General features: G+C 49.8%; 3 long non-coding RNA genes across 4 annotated transcripts; 1 reads left to right on the top strand and 2 right to left on the bottom strand.

Moving 5' to 3' along the window:
• Positions 1 to 243: 243 nt before the first annotated feature.
• LOC138915682 (uncharacterized) lies at positions 244 to 5,306 on the bottom strand. The gene is made up of 2 exons (XR_011421790.1): positions 4,735 to 5,306; positions 244 to 2,405 (listed from the first exon to the last, which is right to left on the bottom strand). It is a non-coding gene; the product is annotated as an uncharacterized lncRNA (long non-coding RNA).
• A 5,855-nt stretch (positions 5,307 to 11,161) lies between these two features.
• On the bottom strand, positions 11,162 to 20,255 carry LOC138915680 (uncharacterized). Of its 2 annotated transcripts, XR_011421787.1 has the most exons (7): positions 19,984 to 20,215; positions 14,744 to 15,014; positions 14,300 to 14,575; positions 13,043 to 13,877; positions 12,546 to 12,686; positions 11,660 to 11,915; positions 11,162 to 11,355 (listed from the first exon to the last, which is right to left on the bottom strand). It is a non-coding gene; the product is annotated as an uncharacterized lncRNA (long non-coding RNA). The 2 variants fall into 2 exon arrangements; XR_011421788.1 differs by lacking the exon at positions 12,546 to 12,686 and having other exon boundaries at positions 19,984 to 20,255.
• LOC138915681 (uncharacterized) lies at positions 13,903 to 14,670 on the top strand. The gene is made up of 3 exons (XR_011421789.1): positions 13,903 to 14,195; positions 14,306 to 14,410; positions 14,487 to 14,670. It is a non-coding gene; the product is annotated as an uncharacterized lncRNA (long non-coding RNA).
• Positions 20,256 to 21,352: the final 1,097 nt, after the last annotated feature.

The following is a 21,352-nucleotide window of genomic DNA, read 5'->3' as shown; positions in this document are numbered from 1 at the left end:
TTCTACCCACTGCCCACAAAACAACCCCCTTTGACTAATCACAGGCGCTCTCATGGCACAGAGCGATCCTGAGGCTCGGACGGGCAGCGTGGGCTCTCGGGTCCCGTGGAGAACACCCTGGAGACGCTCCTCGTGAGATTCATGTTTAAAATTAATGGTCCTCCACTGTGGGTGCCTTTGCTCCCTGAGGGACATTTGACAATGTCTGGAGACTGTTGACACAAATAATCCATAACCAACCAGTAAATCAAAATTGTGGTGAGTTTATTATGAGCCAGATCTGAGGGCTAGCCCAGGGCTTTCCTTCCCCAAGGAAGGAAGGCCACCAAAGAAGTGGGGTGTACAGAGTGGTTATATACCATCTTGGAACAAAGAGCACACGTTCCATATGATAGGAATGTCCCTTTTACAGCAGTCACGAGCTTGCCCAGCCGACACAGCTATTCACATAGCAGGAAGCTATGGACACAGCAGGTGGCAGGTCTGTTGTCTCAAGCTGGGTGGTCACAGGTGAGCATGGCAATCAATTCCTAGGCTAAAGAAAGATCCTTATCCTTAAGGAAATGCCAGTGTGGGGGAAGTTTCATCTTTATCTTCTCTCTTTTTTTTTTTTTGAGGAAGATTAGCCCCGAGCTACCTACTGACAATCCTCCTCTTTTTTCTGAGGAAGCCTGTCCCTGAGCTAACATCCGTGCCCATCTTCCTGTACTTTATATGTGGACACCTACCACAGCATGGTGTGCCAAGCGGTGCCATGTCCACACCTGGGATCCGAACCGGTGAAGCCCAGGCTGCTGAGAAGCAGAACATGTGAACTTAACCGCTGTGCCACCGGGCTGGCCCTGCATCTTTATCTTAAGGCCATTTGTTCTTGTCTTTGGGACATAGCAAATGCCTAAAGCAGATGTACAATACATGCTCAATGGCCACGTCAGGCCCTTTTGGAAAACAAGGTCAGGCCGAATTAGGTTTACACCAAATGGCTTCCTCGTCTACTCCAATATATCCTATTGCTTGCCATTTGTTTATCATCATCCCCCTTTTGATCTCTAATCTTTCGACAGAAAGTGTGTATGATCAAAATATTGTCCCTCGGTGCCAGGGTGGTTGCTGCCTGCCCTGGGTCCATCATGTCCCTCAGTGCTGGGCTTTCATCTCCTTTATATTTGCCCAGTTATCCCCACTGCGGGGAAATAGTCAGATATAGTGGACAAGCATAGAGGTATATATATTAACACAGGAAGCATTTCATAGGTTATATCATTTTCAATTAATTTTAGATTGTTGCGCAAACATTGTACGTGTGCTTTTCTATAACTCCTTATGTTTACATTCTTCACAATTATAGAACAAGAACAGTAACAATGATAATAATTCAACATATTTGAAAACATTAGTTCAAAATGAGTTCTTAGGCATATCAGAAAAGGAAATTTGTCCAGGGTTGTAAGATCGATAGACCATCTCAAGTCACTGAGCAACTTTTACTCTAGTTTGTATGCCAGTCTTACAACACTGAGTAAAGAAAACAGCAATTAGTTTGAATGTTATTATTACTACAAGAATTCCAAGAAGTACTAGAGATAGGAATTGCAATCTGGATCTAGAAAAGCAACTGATCCTGGAAGGGAGCCAACCAAACAAATCAAGACCGGGTGTAGGATCGCATCAGGCATCCACCTGCTTCTTCATGTTCGTCCGCAGAGATGACACATGGGAAGATTCGTCCGGACAAAAGCAGAGCCTTCAGTTTGAGTGATTGCACATGTACTGCCTTGGGATGCAGTTAAATATCTAAAGCCATTCTATTTTGAAGGACAGCCCTTATTAAAGACATTCAGTATTTAAGAAGGCTATTTCTGCTTGACCATCCTTAAGGGCTTGTTGAGTAAATTTAGTCAGAGCTTCCGTATGTGATAATGACATCTTTCAACCCCAAAGAAGGAGCAAACATAGCCGCTTGGTGGCCATACCAGTGGAAGTGTGACTCCTTCCCTGCATCCAAGGGAAACTCAGGGTGCGGTGTTTTAGCCATCCAGGCAGTAGCCAAGCCCAGGAATTTGTCCCACATAACCACTGAGTTCCATTAGGAGCCACCCGATAAATGCCTGTCTGTTCCAAATCAATCACATTGCTTAAGTATGATAGTATTTTTCAACCTTAAATGGGCAATTATAAAATAATATACGGTTTAAGCATGACAAAGGTTTAAATGACAAGATATGAGGTCAGGAATACAGGCCTGGTCCGGAGTCTTGGGACAGCTGTCTACAGCAGACGCCGTCTTCTTCTCCTCCTGGTGTGGTCCTTTCCAACACGGCTGCAAACGGTCTTTTATTTGATGCCTCTTCTGATAAATAAATTCTCCAGGTTGTAGTCCATGATGCTTAAGGTCTGGGAGCTCTCTGTGAAAAGCATCGGCTACTAACCTTTCGTTTCTCTCTCTTTTACTCAAGTGTCTCAGTGAGACCTTGACAATAAGATATTTCCTTTAAGCAGAGTTGGTTCCTACACTTCTTTGTCTAATCGCACAGGCTGTCCTATTATTACTTCAAAAGGAGACAGCCGATGTTTTCCAAAAGTTGTAGATCTAAGATTAAGGAGCACTAACGGAAGAGCTTTAGGCTGTGAGAGAGTAAATGCTTCTGAAAGCTTTGCCAATTGAGGTTTGTTTTTAAAGATTGGCACCTGAGCTAACAACTGTTACCAGTCTTTTTTTTTATTCTGCTTTTTCTCCGCAGATCCCCCCAGTACATAGCTGTAAATTTTAATTGTGGGTCCTTCTAGTTGTGGCACGCGGGATGCCACCTCAGCATGGCCTGACAAGCGGTGCCATGTCCGCGTCCAAGATGCGAACTGGCGAAACCCTGGGCCGCTGAAGCGGAGCCTGCGAACTCAACCACTCGCCACGGGGCCAGTCCCTGGAAGGAAATCTTTTACTGCGTTAGCACAGTTAATAGAAAGTGGCAGGCATTCTGGAGGCCGGACAGCACATCCAGCTTGATAACATCCTCGCTTATCGTTTAAGTAAGACCCATTTGTAAACCAAATTCAATAATAGAATGCAGTCATGGTCTTCTCATCTTGTGACATTGAAAACAAGGTAGCGAGGTCAAAATAGTGAATAATATTTACCTCCACAATATAACCTAAGAAGCTTTATCATAATTTACTTGACAATGCTACCCCTGCAATTTAGCATCAAACAAGTCTAATTAGTATCCCTCCTTTATAGGAAGAGACAACAAATTTCTTTGAGAAGTCCCAGGGGCCCTCTGGAAATCCTCAAAGATGAAGGTCAAAATAAAGACTTCATTTAGGATATGAATTGTGAGGAGCCTGTCAAATATATCAAAAGTTTTTAAAACACTTGGTCAAACAACATCAAGTGTCTGCTGACCTGGTTGCTGTGACGCAATGCTGAGTTATCCATTCAGACAAAGTGACCACAGAAACAGTCTGCAGCAAACAGAGCATTAAAACACTCAAAGCCTTAACACAGAGACCTCATTTTTTGAACATAGGAAATTGCTTTAATAAAACATAGATTTTCTGTCTTTTAGGTAAACTTACTCAAAAGTAAAGAAAAATCTTTTATAACCTCTTTATCAAGAGTAGACTGACAGTTCAAGAAAATTATGCCTTTTAAGAGAGAAAGCCAAATTCTAATTCTTGTACCAGCTTACCGTTTATATTACAACTCATTTACTTAATTAGATTCATTTCTGTCCTAGCCAAGTTGACCATGTACAAAACTCCTCATGGTTTTTCTTCCATCAGCCTCTGTCACTTCCTTTTTACATTCAGAATTTGTCCCATACCTTTCTTTCTCCTCCTCGTACTTTGGGACAAATTTATCTTTCTGACAAAACAAAGAAAATATTTCCATTCTTTATATCTTCTTTACTAAAAATATGCATCTTTACGTCTTACTTTCTTGAATACAAATACATGTATTTTAAAATTTTGAGTAGCTTTAATCACATATCAGAATTTTTAATCCTTAGAAACCTTAGTTTCTAAGTAAAAACTAAGTAAGCAATTATAAACTTTCTTTTACATTAGCATTCTGTGGCCTGACAAATTTGTAAATACCTTTTATAATTTCTAAAAACGTTACTTCATAGTATAATCTTTTCATAAAATACAAGATATATTTACTAATAGCCCTAAACACCTTTTAGCTTTTCTGTAATAAGAAGCCAAGAGTAGATAAACTTATGTTTAATAATTAATGTCTAACTTTTTATCTTATTTAGAGATTATCTAGATATTTAATGAATTTTTATCAATTAAAATAACCTAGCAAAACTTCAAAGTTTCAAGTTACCAAAGGGATTTTGGAAGCTATTTTAAGCACATACACTATAACATGCAATTATTGTTAAAAGTTCACCCAACACTCAACTTTTTCACATCTATTTAGTTACTTGTTCCCAATAATTATTTAGATTGCCTACAAGGCTGCATGAGACATTAGACAAAACATCATTGTAAGTTATTATTTTTGTTAACCAGTTTTGTAATAGAGATAACATCAGCTTATATGACCAAGAAACATAGAATAAAGGCCACATGTCTGCATTATTCCAATGCTGATAGCTTTGAGGAAAAGCCTATTTTAATCAAACAAACAAACTTAAATTTTCATTTACCAAAGATTATTTCATATCACATTAACTTGAAAGACATTTGGGTTAGCTGTATTTAGAAAAAGTTTTTGTAAGCACTTACCTTAAGTCAGTTGAACTGAACTCTTTAGAAATCACACCCTCCAGGGGCGGGCCCAGGGCCAAGTGCTTCAGTTTACGTGCTCCACTTCAATGGCCTGGGGTTTTGCTGGTTCTGATCCTGGGTGCGGACATGGCACCGCTTGTCGTGCCACGTTGAGGCGGTGTCCCATGTGCCACAACTAGAAGGACCCACAACTGGAATATACACAACTATGTACTGGGGGGCTTTGAGGAGAAGAAGAAGGAAGAAAAAAAGAAAAGAAGATTGGCAACAGATGTTAGCTCAGGTGCCGATCTTTAAAAAAAAGAAAAAGAAATTAAACCATCCAGAGGTAAAATATCACACATTTATAACATACATATATAGACACACACATAAGCAACAGACAGACACAATGAAGATTTGTTTCAAAGATTTTCCTTAGATTTTTGGGCCTGAGTGTTTTCATAGCAGACTGCATCTGCAAAAACTTCTTTTCTCATTTTCTTTTTCTTTTTTTCAGTCTTAGGAATCTGGGATGGGAATATTCCCCCTTTTGTTAAGCAATTGCAAGTCACAGCATGAAGCCATCTGAAGTTCAGAGGGAGGATGCCATTCGGGAAGTGGACGGGCTATTTTTAGAAGCTCCATTTCCCGATTTTCTTTTTGTTTTGCTATAAAGTCCAAACGACTTCTAAGGACAGTGTAGTGGGTCAGAAGTGTGCTGCTTGTGAGTGTCACTCCCTGAAGAAAGGTCATAAACACTCTCTTATGTGTCTTGGTTTCTCCTGCTGGCAGGCTAAAACTGCTGTGGGGGCTTGGGGCTCCCGTGACCAACCCTGGAATGAGTGTCCCTGGGCGAGCCTGTTATTAATTACCATGAGTGATAGTGGAGTTCCCTATGGGACCGCTGCGCGTCATGAGGCCTTTGATCCTCCAGCACTCCCGCTGATGTCCTCAAGTCCCCTGAGAACGCCTTTCAGCCGGGAGGAGCAGTGTCCCTTTTCTTCAGAGCTGAACACTTTCAGGCTCTCATTTCTTTAACAAGCAATTTGTTCAGACTTTAGAAACACAATTCTCTGCAATTTAAAGCCACATTAAAAAGGTCAGCCTGCCCCATTCACTGCCAAGTTCCTCCTAGGCTCCCCTGGCCTAGGAAGTACCCCCTAGGTTCCTCTTGCCTAGGGTATGTACTGATACCCCCTTAAGACACCTAGTCTTAAGGTTTGAAACAGCTCATATAAACTCTTGGACTGTCAACTGAAAATAAGGAGGTCTGGGTGATGAGGATTTTTAGGCTGCTTAATTGTAAAACGGTTTATGACCAGGATTTTTAGGCTGGTTAATTTTAAAACTGCAGATGAGAACCAGGGTCCAAGGAGTGGAATTTGCTTGCCCTTTGATCAGAGACAGCTGCATTTGTGAAGAAAATCTCCATTCCTCCCTCTCTGTGCCAGGAGGAAGGGGGGATGGCCTTATTTCTGGAAACTCTTAAAGGGGAAGGCAAGAACTTAAGTTGTTTACTGTCTGGCAACCTCATGTAACTGACCCCCCACCCCAAAATCCTCCTTTGTCTTTAGCTGAAGATAATATTTGAGCGGTGACTTCTGCCATTTACTCAATCCGGTTTGATTCTTATCTAAAAGTTGTGGGACTGCCCAATGGCCGGACCCTACCGGCACTGGTACCATTTTAACTTTTTTTTCTTTGTCCCGTAAAGAGATAACTCACATTCCTATGCCTTAAATTTGGCTCTAACCCTCAACTTGGGGCAGCAGCAGCAGCAACAGCCGCAGCAGTGGCTCCTCCTGCCCGTGGGTCCTGTCCCCACGCAGCAGCCTGACTGCCCATGGGTCCTGTCCCCATGCCGGCAGCAGAAGCTCTGACTGCCCATGGGTCCTGTCCTCATGCTATTCTATACTATTCTCTAAATAAAAGAGCACTACTGCCAGATCTTAAGAGTCTAGGAAAACTTTCTTTCGACTCCTCGGCTCACTGACCCCGCATCATGGGTTTCAGAGAACTCACCAGGGTCACCTGAAGAATGCAGTGATCTGGGGGGCTCAATGGGTCCCTATTGGTACCGAATGCCAGTTCATTGTAGATTCCAGGTGCTCTGCAGTGGGTTTCTCTGAAATCCTGCTGTGACTACGCCAGGAAATGTTGACACAAATAATCTGTAACTAATCTATAAATCAAAATTGAAGTGAGTTTATTATGAGCCAGATCTGAGGGCTAGCCCAGGGCCTTCCTTCCCCAAGCAAGAAAGGCCGCCAAAGAAGTGGGGTGTACAGAGTGGTTATGTACCGTCTTGGAACAAAGAGCACACGTTGCATATGACAGGAATGTCCCTTTTACAGCAGTCACGAGCTTGCCTAGCGGACACAGCTATTCACATAGCAGGAAGCAGGTCTGCTGTCTCTATGGACACAGCAGGTGGCAGGTCTGTTGTCTCAAGCTGGGTGGTCACAGGTGAGCATGGCAATCAATTCCTAGGCTAAGGAAAGATCCTTATCCTTAAGGAAATGCCAGTGTGGGGGAAGTTGCGTCTTTATCTTGAGGCCATTTGTTCTTGTCTTAGGGACATAGAAAATGCCTAAAGCAGATGTACAATACATGCTCAATGGCCTTGTCTGGCCCTTTTAGAAAAACAATGTCAGGCCGAATTAGGTTTACACCAAATGGCTTCCTCGTATACTCCAATATATCCTATTTCTTGCCATTTGTTTATCAAGGCATTTTTGGTTGTTGCAACTCAGGGGGTGCTCCTGACTTCTCGTGGGCAGAGGCCAGGGATGCTGCTCAGCCTCCCACCGTGCACAGGATGGCCCCTCATTACAGAACACGATCTAGCCCAAAATGTCAGCAGTGCCGCTGCTGAGAAAGTCTGTCCAAAATGAACGTGATAAAGCCGATTGTCCCATTCGAGGCTACCACGTGCCTGGCTTGACCCCAGCTCCAGAGAGATGGCAGCAACCGTCGTGATGACTGCGTCTGTACTCACTTCCCTTCTGTTATGGCGCAGCTGTGGGGAAGGTCTTGCCTCCATGTTGGAGTCTTGGCCTGTGTCCATTCTCAGGTCGCAGAGTGCAGTGGGTGACCAGGGCCCTTCCTTACTCTGGTCCCCTGCATGGAGGGGCCGCAGGGGCTGGGCAGGACCCTCAGGTGAAGTGGGCCTCTGGGGCGGGGGTGGCAAGGCCCAGCTCCTTCCGCCATGCTGGCTTTCCACCCTGGAGCCACCTTGCATACCCAGGTTTGGCGAGTCAGGGAAAGCTGTGGTTTCCACATTGTCGCCCCTGAGGCAGCTCCTTCCTTGGCCCTGAGGCTTTGAAGACCAAAGGTCTGCCACTGGGTTTTGGAGTGGGTCTTTGTCACTGGGGTCAACACCCAAGTCGTCATTCTTTCCCAATGTGCAGGCTGTCAGCTTCCTGGCTAGATGTGGTCTCTCTCTCACATCTCTGGATCTTTCTTGCTTCCTATTCTGGAACACCCTTCCCTCTAGTTTCACCTGGGAAATCCAGCCTTCAGGCCTCAGATGGACCATCCCTGTGCCCGACCCCCACAAGGGCTCCCCAACTCCCAGATTGAGTTGAGAGCACTTCCTCCTCTTCTTTCCTGCTCCCGCAGCATCCCTGCTGATCCCTGTGACTGCTCTGTTGCCCCACATCGTGGGTGTCTCTGTGATTCTGCCTCCCCAGAGCCTGAGGCCTGAGGACAAGGGGCTTGGGCTCAGTCCCCATGTGCACGCCCATGGTAGCCGCTCAATGCTTGTTTTTGTTGGTTTGAGTCTCCCCTCAGGAGCCCAGGCTGGAGTTGGGGAGTGTAACAGGAGTGTTCTGATGCAATGAGGGTGACTTCTGCCTGAAGTTGCAGCCACAGTGGTTTCATTCATAAACTGTTTTCTTTACGAGGCATGTCTGTTGACTGTGGATGTCGCCATTGCATTAGAAAGTGTTTGCACGTGCCCACTGTTTATGGGGCCTCTTTCCCTTTGGAGTTTTACGATGGAGAATGAAGTTTAACCTTTGAATACATCTGTAACTGTGCTCATTTTACGTGCAGGTCCTCGTTCTCTGAGGACAACGCTATCAGAGAAAAACCCCTTAAAGTGAATCGACTCAAGATGGGGACACAATAAGAAAGAACAGAAAAGAAAGGAAAAAGTGACTTGATCTTCAAAAATTAAACGAAATTATGGAAATGTTTGTCTTCCATTTAACAAAACATAGATTACACTCGCAACTACCCAGAGATTCTTAAAATGGACCAAGCGTGAGTCCTGTTGGTTTGGAGAAGGCATCCATTTTCAGACAAAATGTGTGACTGCTCCAAAGGACCGCCTTCTGTTTACATCTGCCTTATGCGGCTTGGTCATCAGAATCAGTTTTGCAAAATCATTTAATTATTTTGTCATTTTCTTAACCCATTGAGATTCAAATCATTCTCTTTTGAAGCCTGTCATGTGCCTGTCGTGTCATTAACCTGGTTGATTTTCTCTAACTGTTAACTGGTTTATTACATATATATTTTTTGATGAATTGTTCATTTAATCAAAATGAAACATCTTTTTAAAAGCATTTTACCTTGAATTCAATTTTTCAATGTTAACATCCTTACACTTGCCCCTCCTATTGTTAGTGTTTGCTGAATGATCTTTAGGCGCACAAATCTTGCCTAAGCAATCTTTTTCCATTGCTGTTTTTGATTTTTTTTCCTAGCATGAAAAGTACAATGAATTTCTCACCTAAAAGCCCCTTTCTTCATCCCCATTCTCCACTCTAGTCCCACAGAGGACAGCACCAAGGAGAGAAGAAGACTCCTAAACGCTCCCATCTTCAGGGGAGCCCAAAACAGATCTTGTGGCTTCTGAGGTCACATAGGTATGACCTCTGACCTGCAGGTCAGAGTTTTGGGCCCTTTAAAAACAGTGTTTGAACAGGGTCATCTTAGGGCACCTCCAGCTTTCAAGGAGTCGTAGCGATGCCAGGGGGCACCCGCGGGCCTTCTCTACCTGCTAGGCAGCGTGCCAAGAGCCGTTGCAGGTTCACGGGAGCCTTACAACATCCTGTCAAGCGAGTCCCAAGGTTACTCGCAAGATTTGTCTCATCTCACCCTAGAAAAGTCAGACTTGGAGAGTTGAAGGACTTTCCCGAGTCAGCCAGCTAGTGAGTGGCAGAGCTGGCACTGTATCCAGAGCTTCCTGACCCTGGAGCACCTGCCCTTGGCTGTTCCTGTGCGCCAATTCGTCTGTACCTTACCAGGATCCACCTCTGCTTCTCTCCGGCTGCTTCCTATGTTGTCATTCATGTCTGTCTTTGTATGGAAGCCAGTTCAAATCCTTGGCCCAGGGATTCCTAGGCCTGACCTTTCTCCCTTCCCTTCCCCATTCTGCCTCATCCTTGTTAGTGTAACCCAAATATGACTGGGATCCCAAGTAGCTCAGTCTGTGGATGTTTTGTAGTCGAAGATAGAACCATAGCCACAAAGAAATCTAAAAGGTTTCCAGGCCTACACGCAGGCCCTTGAGGGAACACCACAGGAGAAAACACATTCTTCAGGTTCTGCAAATGTCTAAAACTCCTTCCTGTCTGTCACTGCTAATTTCATCCTCCTAGTAGACAGTGACAGCTCTCCAAGACTCCCTTTCTCTCCCACTCTTGTCGCCTGGCCCTCCAAATCCCCCTGGCTCTCAGCCAGGGCAGCTTGCCTCCTCTTTCCTTCTTCGTCTTTCCCCTCTCAGCTTTTTATTGTGCAGACCAACTTTACCTCTCTGTTGTCTTTAGTTTTCTCTTTCCTTTGTCTATTATCCAGACCCAGCACAGCCAAGGACAGGTCAGCATACCACCCAGAAAGCAAGAATCCTTTCCCCTGGTAAGCCAGAGAGAGAGAGAAGGTTGAAAATCCCGGACATTAATACCATCAGTCTCTAGCACCCGTGGGATGCACTGAGCTGCCTGGGAGTAGGGGCGCTTGACGCTCCTGTTGGGAGAGGAGAAAGTATCTCCGAGAGAGGTTTCCTTGTACCCTGCCCCTTGCTCCCCTGTGGAAACCTCCTAGTCCCTGTGTACAGGGACCCATTTATTGTGAAAGATGTTAGCATCCGGCCACCCATGGGTTCCCCCACGTGAGCAGGTGTGGCGAGGGGGAGTCAGGGCAGCTCGGGCCCTGACGTCTGCCCTGACAGCCAGAATCGGCGTTTTCATCTTCTCCAAGCAGCAGAGCAGCTCCTCTCCCTCCTGCCCGCAGACTTTTTACAATAGCAATAAGACAACTCCGGGGAAGAGCATCTTGTGCGAGCTCCGGGGAGTAATCATCTAATCACATTCCGGGCTGATTTGAGGCACTCATCTGGACCAAATGCCTCCCCACGCCCTGGGAGCGGCTTTACGAGGCAGCAGCCAGGCCTCATCGAGCCTTATTGCTTAATTAAAAACAAATTCCCGAGTAATTTATTTTTTTGTTTTTTATTATTTTTTTATTTTTTGTCTTTCCATAAAACTTCCAGCCGCCCAGAGTGATGGAGAAGCCGGGGAATGGGGAGAGGAAGCTGAGATTTACAGCTCTGGCTGCTGCACTAGCCGCCTTGCGCTCGGGGCTGGTGCGAGATGGAAAGCCATCCTGGGGACCAGGCCCTGCCGGCTCCTAGAGAGTGAGGGACGCAGGGGGAGGCACGTGGGCCGGCCGGCTGGGTTATTAAGTGTCATCATCCCTCAGCCTGACTTGGGGTTTTAGTGGGACTGCTCTGGGCTGTGACAGACCCTCCAAAATGCCACCACCCTAACGGGGGCCTTAATGTCCATGCCCAGGTCTGCTGGGGAAGCCCTCAGTGCCGCCCAGCCCATGCCCAGACCTGCAAAGTACATCCTGTGCCCCAGGGGAACCTGGCGGGGACCGGACACCCACCCTGCCCTGCTTCCTACTCCCAGGATGACTCCGGGCCACTCACTTTTTCTCTCTGGGTATCAGTTTCTCCAACTGAACAGGAACACAGGTCCCACCCTCTTCAGGAGTCAATGAAGGGATCAGAGTGGCAGTGGCGCTGGAACAGCTGGGGCGTCCCTCCCACTTGAGGGATGGAAGACAGGGCGGTGCCCGGACGGTTTTAAACAAGGAGACGAGGGTCCTGGCTTCCCAGCAGAGGCTTCGCGGGCAGAGGCATCTTTTGCTCCTTGGTACCAGGACTCGCCGGGAGGCAGAGAGGCCTGGACGTGGGAGAGAGCCAGCAGAAAGGAGTGTGTGTGCTCGCACATGCAGGAGTGCTGGGGGCACATGTGCGCCTGTGGGTGGGCGTGAGTGTCTGGGTGCCAGGACGTTTGTCTGTGGATGGAGAGCTGCACTAAAGGGTGTGTACTCCGGGCCAAGCTGCTGTGGCTAAAAGCCCAGCTCCACTTTGGGCAAGTGACTTAATCTCTCTGGGCCTCAGTTTTCTTATCTGCCAAATGGAAATAACATCAGCATTGACCTCATCGGGCTGGGTGGGGATTAAGTTAGGCAATGTGTGCAGAGCGCTCAGAGCGCGCCGGGCACGTGCTTCACAAGTGTGCCTGCAGCTAGGAGAACATGCACGTGACTTCTTGAAAACTACATGTAATACAAACTTCTCCAACTCAAGTCACATTTTCCTAAAGACTTTAATTTTAAAAATTAGGGATGAGATTTCTGGAGATAATTTTGTTCCTATGATAAAATAAAATCACCAAGAAAAAGCGGCAAATCTTTACATGACAAGTCATGATTTATGCAAGAATGACTGTGGCTTATACTGGGGCACAAAGCAGGGATAAATCATGCACAGAAGTGAAAAGAAAATAGAGCTCTTTTCTCTACCTTACAATTCCGATTGCCTGAAAAATTGCCTCCCGAGACTGCAGTTTCTGTAGGAGAGCTGAGCTCCAGAACCTTTTCCTCTCCTCACTTTCCTCTCCTCCCGCGCCCATCATCACTTCAGAAATAAGAGCTGAGCTCTGGGAAGCCTGCAATCAGGAGTGGAGATCATGAGGCACTTGGGGAAGAGGCAGCCTTTCCCGGGAAATGTAAGGGGCACTCATTAGCGGCTGCAGAAAAACGTTCCTGAGAAGAGACTCTGCCAAGAGCACTGCCACTGAAGGAAAGGCGGTGATGCAGATCGCAGTGGGCACGCAAGGCGCCCGGAACAGGGGGCCCCGGAGAGTGGCCTTTGGCAAGGCAGGCCGCTCGAGGGTCTCTGAAGTTTTCCTTCTCTGAGAAGTTGGCAGGCTGGGCGGTGGCCTAGAATCCCCTTGCTGAATTTGTGGGGCTTTGTGGGGAGAGCAGTGGCTTCTGAGCCAGCCATCCAGGGTTCACACCCCACCCTTCCATCTTGCCAGCTGAGGGCCGCTTCCTGAGGCTCCTCGTGGATCTGGATGTTGAGAGCTGCCTCGCAGAGCTCTTGCTGGGATTTGAAGTGCTTACTTGGAGAGCACACGTGGTGACTTAAACAGTGTTGGTTCCACAGCAGACACTCCTGGGGCCCCGCCATAGCCTGCAAGTTGAAGTCTGACAGCCAGTCCCTGCATCTGTGTACCTGCCTCCTTCCTCCAACGCTCCGGAACACACCTGTGTCCACCTGCACGGCGGTCCAGTCATGCCAGGGGACCAACCTGCGGGGACAGCCCTCGCGCCCTGGCCTTGGTGGCTGGACACCCCAACTCCCCCAGCCTTTGGGTGGGATAACTCTGAGGCGGGGTCTCTGCAGTCTCGCAGGCCCCCTGTGGGATTGGGCTTCACTACCCACAGCTCCGACGCGCCTGAAACAGGCCCCTGCTTGGCTGCCTGCCCTTTTCTGTCTTGTGTCCCCTCCCTGCTGCCAGTGTGTGTCCTTCCCCTACCAGATAGACCCCTTCCATTAACATCCTTGTCTCTGGCCTTTTCCTGGGTGAAGCCAGGGGAGACAGTGTCTTCCCCTGGTCATATCCCTCCCCTCCTAGCTGTTGGGTTGGCACACACTGGACATAACAGTCGTTTCACCTCCCCCCAGCCCAGCCGCCTTCTCCTGTAAACCAAGTACCAGCCCTGAACAGACATCTTTATCTACTGCGTTTGCCGGCCGGGTGTCCTCCTTTCTGGCAGAAACACTTGTTTTCTTTGGGGGACTGAACCTTTCTCTCTTCACTCCTTTGGTTCAGAGAGGACGAGCCCCGTCTTGGCTGCAGAAAGAGACCTGAGATGAGAGTCCGGACAAGCAGAGCACGGTTCCCCAGGCCAGGCCGATTGCTCAGGGCCACGAGCACGACCCGAGCTGGGCCAGTGAGAACCCAACTCGGGCCCTCTGCTGCGGCGTTGAGAAAGAGATATGCTGCCGCTGGGACGTTCAGGCTGGTCGAATGTGAACCAAATACTCCCCAGGATCCTTTGGCCAGAGCCTGAGTGAGGGTAAAGCTGATGTGGAAGGAAATACAGTTAGGAGATGAGAAAGGCAGATTCCTGACAACATCGTGGAGCCCCTGAGTCCAGCCATGCCTGAGGTTCCAATTGCCCCCATCCTTTCTGGTTACATGAACCAACATAGTCCCGCCCTCCCCTCCTGCCCTTGTTTTCCATAGGCCAATTTTGAGTTTGGTTTCTGTACCTCCAGCTGACCAACACGTCGTCCAAACCTGCTTACTTCTCTGGTCGGGAGGAGACGATGTGTGGCCTTGGTTGAGACTTTGCATCTTTCTTGGGTGGAGGTTCTTTACAGGTAAGTTGATTTAAAACTACTCCATCCAGGGGCCGGCCCCGTGGCCGAGTGGTTAAGTTCACGCGCTCCGCTGCAGGCAGCCCAGTGTTTCGTCCGTTCGAATCCTGGGCATGGACATGGCACTGCTCATCAAACCACGCTGAGGTGGCGTCCCACATGCCACAACTAGAAGGACCCACAACGAAGAATATACAACTATGTACCGGGGGGGCTTTGGGGCGAAAAAGGAAAAAAATAAAATCTTAAAAAAAAAAAAAAAACTACTCCATCCAAAGGTGTCTGAGGAAGAAATCTATCCCCACCATGGTGTCTGAGGAAGAAATCTATCCCCACCATACATCACTTAGGGTGTTTTCAGCTGAAAGTAGAAAAAACTCCGACTGAAACTGGTTTAAACAAGAAGGGATTGTGTATCTCATGTAACAGGAAGTGGAGAAGAAGAGAGCTTGCCCATCGGGTTGACCCGGTGGCCATGTCCTCAAGGACCCCAGTTCTCCCTGTTCCTCTGCCACGGGGTCTTCACGCTGGCGGCTTTCCCTCAGACTGGCGTCTGGTCTCAAGATGGCAGCTGAGCTCCAGGCTTCTCATCCCTCCACAGCACCACCTAGAGAAAGAAAAGGGACTTATCGGCTCTCTTTCTGTACCTCATTCCTAGAGACAGACACTCTCCGCTTACCCCCAGTAGAATTTTGTGACAGTCAGGATAAATTCGGTTACACAGAAATAACAAAAACTCTCAAAGTCTCAGTGACTTGAAACAACAAAGGTCTCTTTTTCACTTATGCTACATGCCATAGCTGGTCACTAAGGGGTCCTCCCATTGAAGTCGCTCAGGGACTCAGGCTGAGGGAGCAGCTGCCATCTTGAATGTTGTTGGTGACTGTGCCAAAGGGAAAGAGAGCTCTGGAGGGTCTGGCGCCAGCAGTTAAATGCTCTGGCTTAGAAGTGACACACATGGCTTCCTCTCATGACTCATTGGCCAAGGTTAGTTTTATGACCTCACGTAAAAATTCCCCTGCCAGTGGGAAATACCCGATAAATAGCTATTGGCTACTAACTAATAGCTGTTGGCAAGTAACTATTGCCATAACTGCTCTCATTGGCCAAGATAGGGCCACACACCTATTTCTAAACCATTTTCTAAATGCCTGTCAAGGAGAGCAGGATGACCACGATTGGCTTAGAGCAGTTGTTTGGATGGGGCTGGATTCCAGCCAGTCAACCCTAAGACCTCTGCCATCTGTGCCTGCGTCCATAAATAGTGAGACGCACGCAGTGAGGGTGTTTCTGTTGGTATAAACTGGGGAGGTGGAGTGGCTGTGGGGAGATGTCTCAGCTCACATGGTGCTTTGTGTCCCCATGGAGTGACTCAAATCCAGGTTTTTTCCCAGGGCCAAAGCTTCTTCCAAAATGGACTTGGGTGCCTGACTGAAGTGGACTACAGATGGTGCCTGGGGTGACCCTGGGAATCTTCACAGGCAGGGATGGAGGCTCCTCCCGGCATTGGTCCCAGGTGCCATTCTTGTGCTTATCAGGATGTCTCAGAGCAGGCAGCTCAGGGGCTGTCCCTGCCAGGGTTCCATCAGAGGAGCAGAGCCACCGGGAGATTCCACATCATGAAGGATGTAGTATAGGGGTCTGACCTTATCCCATTGTGGGAGGTGGTCAAACCGTCTACACAAAGCCATTGCTTCTGTGTCTGGTCCTGGAGCCTGGAGCCTAGCGATTGGGAGGGGAAGATGGATCCAAGGTGGAGGACGCAAGGACAAACTGGGCCTGGCACCGCATCAGCCTCTCAGCTTCTGCCGGCCTCCAGGTTCACCCATGAGGGTGTCCTGCAGGAGCAGCCGGCAACCTTCTTCATGGCCCAGCACTGGAGAAGCCAAAGGAGGACCCAGCAGTTGCTGGAGGGGCTGTGGGCCTGGCTGCTGCCACATAACGCCAGTGAGCCAGCAGATCTGCCCGGTGGGAGCCCCAGAGATGCCTCCTATGTGCACCGACCTCCAGAGCACTGAGGAGACAGCCTCCACTGCAGCTCCGCCTGCCAACCTAGGGCAACATGTCCCTTGTGGCCCACACGTGCTAACTGAGAACTGTGCAGAGAGGTGAATGCTGGGAAAGGAAGTTCCAGTTCAGCTGAGTTGATGTGCTTCCCATCCATTGCAGGGACCCCTGGCTAAGTGCCCCCTCCTTCAAGAGCTGAGGGCAGTGTGCATCTATTACTGGGCTTACTTCACCCGTTCAGGGCAGTGTGAACCTATCACTGGGCTTACTTCACCCGTTCAGGGCAGTGTGCACGTATTACTGCCTTAATGCACCCATTCAGGACAGTGTGCATCTATTACTGGGCTTACTTCACCCATTCAGGGCAGTGTGCATCTATTACTGGGCTTACTTCACCCGCTCAGGGCAGTGTGCATCTATTACTGGGCTTACTTCACCCGCTCAGGGCAGTGTGCTTCTATTACTGGCTTAATGCACCCATTCAGGACAGTGGGTATATATTAGTGTGCTTCCTGCACCCGCTCAGTGCAGTGGGTGTCTACTACTGTGTTTACTTCACCCGTTAGTGGCAGTCAGCGTCTATTACTGTGCTTACTTCACCAGCTCAGGGCAGTGTGCATCTATTACTGGGCTTACTTCACCCGCTCAGGGCAGTGGGCATCTATTACTGTGCTTACTTCACCCGCTCAGGGCAGTGTGCATCTATTACTGGGCTTACTTCACCCCCTCAGGGCAGTGTGCATCTATTACTGGGCTTACTTCACCCACTCAGGGCAGTGTGCATCTATTACTGGGCTTACGTCACCCGCTCAGGGCAGTGTGCTTCTATTACTGGCTTAATGCACCCATTCAGGACAGTGGGTATATATTAGTGTGCTTCCTGCACCCGCTCAGTGCAGTGGGTGTCTACTACTGTGTTTACTTCACCCGTTAATGGCAGTCGGCGTCTATTACTGTGCTTACTTCACCAGCTCAGGACAGGGGGTGTCTATTACTGTGCTTACTGCACCCTCTCATGGCAGTGGGCGGCTATTACTGTGCTTGCTTCATTGGCTCAGGACAGTGGGCATCCATTACTGTGCTTGCTTCATCCGCTCAGGACAGTGGGCATCTATTACTGTGCTTGCTTCATCCGCTCAGGGCAGTGTGCATCTATTACTGTGCTTACTTCACCCACTCAGGGCAGTGTTGATCTATTACTGGGCTTACTTCACCCGCTCAGGGCAGTGTGCATCTATTACTGGCTTAATGCACCCATTCAGGACAGTGGGTTTATATTAGTGTGCTTCCTGCACCCGCTCAGTGCAGTGGGTGTCTACTACTGTGTTCACTTCACCCGTTAATGGCAGTCGGCGTCTATTACTGTGCTTACTTCACCAGCTCAGGACAGGGGGTGTCTATTACTGTGCTTACTGCACCCTCTCAGGGCAGTGGGCGTCTATTACTGTGCTTGCTTCATCCGCTCACCACAGTGGGTGTCTATTACTGTGCTTACTTCACCTGCTCAGGGCCGTGGGTGTCTGTTACTGTGCTTTCTTCACCCGCTCAGGGCAGTGGGCATCTATTATTGTGCTTACTGCACCCTCTCAGGGCAGTGAGCGTGTATTACTGTGCTTCCTGCACCAGGTTAGGGCCGTGGCCATCTATTACTGTGCTTACTTCACCCACTCAGGGCAGTGGGCATCTATTACTGTGCTTACTTCACCCACTCAGGGCAGTGGGCATCTATTACTGTGCTCAGTTCACCCTTCATGGCAATGGGCATCTATTACTGTGCTTCCTGCACCAGCTCAGGGCAGTGGGCATCTATTACTGTGCTTACTTCACCCACTCAGGGCAGTGGGCATCTATTACTGTGCTCAGTTCACCCTTCATGGCAATGGGCATCTATTACTGTGCTTACTGCACCCGCTCAGGGCAGTGGGCATCTATTACTGTGATTACTGTACCATCATGCATCCTCCCTTCTGTTTAAAGCAGCACCTTGATGCCTTAGGAGGAACCAGGTCCTTCCCACTCAATCCAGGTGTTGCCAGGCCAGAAGCACGTGACCCAGGCTGGGTGAATCAGTGCCCTGCATGCCCTGCCTCAGTGCGGGGGTGAGGACCTGATCCAAATGGTCAAAGCCTGATGAAGGAATCCTGGGCCTGGAGGAAGGGCTACCGGGAAGAAACGTTCCTTTTCTTTCTGGCTAGACTTTGGCTAGACTGAGAGAATGCAAGGCTTGAGCAACAAAGGGGGAAACTGTCTGCCCAAGGAAGCGACATAGAGCAAAGAGGAGGGTCCCGAGGATGTTGCTTCATTGGGTCACACCATTCCTGAGGCAGTCTACTCTGACCTTCAGTTATGGGGTCCAATAAATCCCCCCTTTTTCTTTTGAGGAAAATTAGCCCTTATCTAACATCTGCCGTCAATCCTCCTCTTTTTGCTGAGGAAGACTGGCCCTGAGCTAACATCGGTGCCCATCTTCCTCTGCTTTATATGTGGGATGTCTGCCTCAGTGTGGCTTGAGAAGTGGTGTGAATGTCTGCGCCCAGGATCCAGGCAGCAAACCCCGGGCTGCCGAAGTGGAACGTGCACTTAACCGCTGTGCCACCGGGCCGGCCCCCCAATAAATTCCTTTTGTTTAATCTGTTTGGGTTGAGTTTTCTGTTACTTGTATCCAAAATAGTCCCAACTGGTGCACCCAACGGCCATATGCCAGAGTCGGTGTCTCTTGGAGCGGCAGCTCAGAGAGAGAGCTGTCCACACAGGACACCATGGAGAGGACACGCCTGCCTCAGTGCTCCCGAGCCAGAGGAGCCCTGGGCCTCCTGGGAGGGCTGGCTGAACCCGAGCAGGGTAACGGGTCTGAAACCTGGGCAGGGGTCCAGCTCCCCCAACAGTCCTGGCCCCGCGGGCTGCCCTCAGTGCTCCGCCCAGCTCCCTCCAGGATGCTCACTCTCCCTGGTCCCTGTACTGGGCGGCGGTGCCGAGCTCCCGGGTGCAGCCGAACCCGGTGCTCCCTGGGGCCGGAGTCCTCCATTTTCACGCGTAACTGAAACAAACTGAGCAGAGGGTGACCTGACCTGCGTGCGATTTTATACCGTATTTTGTACTGTAATCTAGTCTATTTCATCAAAAAGAAAAAAGGAGTGATGGTCACCACCCACCGCGTCGACTACGAGACTCATCAACATCGTCGGGAAACAACTTTCTGGAAACATGGGTGAAAAGTGCCCTGCGTGGGCCCGGCGGGACACGCGCCGGGTGGGCGGGTCTCTGGCGGGGTGGTTGCACTGCCGGCCTGGCGCTGGGGAGGACCTCCGAGCACCACGGTCAGCGGGCAGGCGCGTTCACAGGGCAGCAGGGAAGGTCCTGACACAGCCGGTCCCCCAGGCCCAGCCGTGTGCGCGGCCGTGGTGATCTGGAGACCGGGGACAGGTCGGGACGGCAAGGCCCTGCTGTGTGCTGCCCAAGGCCTCAGACTGGGTCTTGGAGCCCATGGCCTATCCACCCAGCAGCGGAAAAGCCAGGGCAGAGCAAGTCCTGAACTTCCTTTGGGCCTGGCCCCCTATTTCTTACCGTACCGGGAAGTCTTGCTATTTTAGACGAAGCCCCGACTCCTGGACAGCAAGCCCCAGGCCACGCAGCTTGGATGTGTCTGAACCCAGATTTTCTTCTACCGCTGATGAAAAACATACAGATACCAGGGCCCTGCTCCCGGACTCTGGTTTCACTTTGGGGAGGAGGTCTCAGTTCGGGCGCTGTTTGAACAACTGCCCAGGCGGTCCTAGTGTGCAGGCAGGCTTGAGCCGCACTGAGCTGGAGGCAGCTCTTCCCACCAGGCCGGCCCTCGCATACCAGGCGCCCCGCCCAGGCCTGGGGCAGCCCGCTGTGGCTGCAGGCCCCGCCCTCTCCCACAGGATGGGGCAGCGGCCAGGGGCAGGCAGCTCTGCTCCCCAGCACTGGGGCTGGGGGAGACTGGCTAAGGTAGGGGTCTGGGAAAGCCTCTCTGAGAGGTGGTGTTTAGTCTGCTCCCTCATCCCCAGGAGCTAAAAGAAGCCGGACATTGACCAGGAAGGACCATCCACGTAGGGCTGGAGTAGGATGACCAACTGCCCCGGCTTGCCTGGAACTGTGCTAAAACCAGGGCGGTCCCAGGCAGGCCTGGATGAGCTGGTGCCGCGAGAGCCTGGAGCCACAGGACAGGAGGGAGCACGGGGTGAGGTGGGGCTGGAGGGAGGCAGGGATTTCAGCATTTTATTCTCCGTGCTGGGGGCTGGGACACACCCCTTTGGCTCCCTGCAGGCGGGCCTAGAGAATGTGGCCACTTGGATTTCAGGGAGCAGGTGAGCCTTTGGGTCTGAGAGGAGAGAACCTGGGAGGGAGCGCCTCTCTCCTCTGATTGGGGGCCTGCATCCTGAGCTGCCCGGCTGCTCGGGGTCCATTAGCCCTGTCTTCATTATTTAGGGCCACGACTTACCTTTCATTCAACAAAGCCATAACGGGGCTGCCACCATAAATGCGTCTGCAATGGGGCCTGGGCGGCTGGCAGGGGCTCCTCGGAGGCCCATCAGCCTCGGGGAGCGGACGGTAACGATCATTTACATTAATTAGGCAGCTGGATAATAGGGTATTCAATAGTTATTGCAGCCTTTAAATCCTACAGCAAATGCCGCCAGGAGCCCGGAGCTGGCAGGGGTTCCCACCTTGCAAAACCCAGTCCTGTCCTCACCTTGGCAGGCAAGGGGGCTTGAAATTCAGGAGGAAAGGGAGCTTTCCTTGAGTTCTAGAAGAATAGCTGATTTCCAGAAGAATAGCCTATCCGCGTGACCCACCGTGAACTAACCTCACTTGGCCAGCGCACGGGCGCCCAGTGCTGAGGTTCCACCGAGAGTATGGCCACAGAGCGCACAGCTGTGACAAGCAACAGGCCTCGCGTCTGGAAGATGAGAC

This window comes from Equus caballus, chromosome 10 (assembly GCF_041296265.1).
Source record: "Equus caballus isolate H_3958 breed thoroughbred chromosome 10, TB-T2T, whole genome shotgun sequence".
NCBI classification, from domain to species: domain Eukaryota; kingdom Metazoa; phylum Chordata; class Mammalia; order Perissodactyla; family Equidae; genus Equus; species Equus caballus.
This window is presented reverse-complemented; position numbering and strand designations above follow the sequence as displayed.